At 41.1% G+C, this 1,145-nt stretch overlaps 1 protein-coding gene across 1 annotated transcript in view; it reads right to left on the reverse strand.

The window, feature by feature from the left end:
• LOC106870267 (solute carrier family 35 member F6-like) overlaps positions 1-1,145 on the reverse strand; it is a 457,970-nt gene that overhangs the window by 39,078 nt on the left and 417,747 nt on the right. The gene's annotated exons all lie outside the window — the stretch shown is intronic.

Genomic DNA, 1,145 nt, shown 5'->3' on the forward strand with positions numbered 1-1,145 from the left:
AGAATGGAGCGTTGGAGGGGTAGGGTGGTGGGATGGTAGGTGAGGGGAAACGGCAGGGCGGGTTCGGGGGGAGAGAGCAGATGCACGGTCCACAGAACGTGCTCTGGCAAGGGCGGTGTGGATGGTGGTGGGTGGATATCCACGCAGGCTAAAGTGGTGAGCCATGAGTTGAGACTGAGTCTCAAAGTCATGGCTGTCGCAAACTGGTGGTGGTGGAGATGATGATGGTAAGGATGATGGTGATGATGATGAAGACGATGGTAATGATGATGATGATGGTAGTGGCAGTGGTGATGGTGATGTTGAAGATGAAGCTGATGAAGATGATTATGACGAGGATGATGTTGATGGTGGTGGCAGTGGTGGTGGTGATGATGATGATGTAAGTGAGAGAGAAATGCATGCTATCAAAGTGACACTGGGATGCAAATACAAAAATCCCAATATATCTGTCACAATTACTCGTTTGATAAGGGTACACCAGGTACATGCATCACACCCATGTATGTGCAATATGGTGATCTAATCATCGTTACTAAAACACCACTATTATTACTACAGCCACTACCACCACCATCGCCACTGGAAAATTTTGAAAAAGAAAAAGAAGAGAAAAGCAATAAGATAAAAAAGAAAACACAGGTGACAAATAGAAAGGTAGCATCAAAGAAAGAGAAATAGAGAGAGAGAGAAAGAAAGACAGACAGAAAAAGAGAAAGAGAAAGACAGAGAAAGGGAGTGAGAGAGAGAGAAAGAGGGTGAGAGAGAGAGAGGCAAAGTGGAGGAGAAGGATACATTGAGATGGCTAAAAACAGAGAGAGAGAGAAATGGAGACATAAGGGAAAGAGTCTGGGCTGCTAAAATCTACAAGTTTTTTTTCATTCCTTTCTTTTTTTTCATTTTCCGTCTTTTCATTCTCTCTCTGTTTATTTCTTCTAAATTTCTTTCTGTTGAACAGCATTGGCTCGAAACGTAAGACTTTTTCATTTTTCCCAAGCGCCAAACTAATACACCTGCTTGTTCTTCATACACCTGTCTTCATCTTTAGTTTTTCTATAAAACTATATACATATAAAGTAGTTGTATACTGCCAACTTAACGTGACAGTCCCAATAGTAAATAAAAAATTTTAAAAAAGAAATATA

This window comes from Octopus bimaculoides, chromosome 7 (assembly GCF_001194135.2).
Source record: "Octopus bimaculoides isolate UCB-OBI-ISO-001 chromosome 7, ASM119413v2, whole genome shotgun sequence".
In the NCBI taxonomy this organism is placed as follows: domain Eukaryota; kingdom Metazoa; phylum Mollusca; class Cephalopoda; order Octopoda; family Octopodidae; genus Octopus; species Octopus bimaculoides.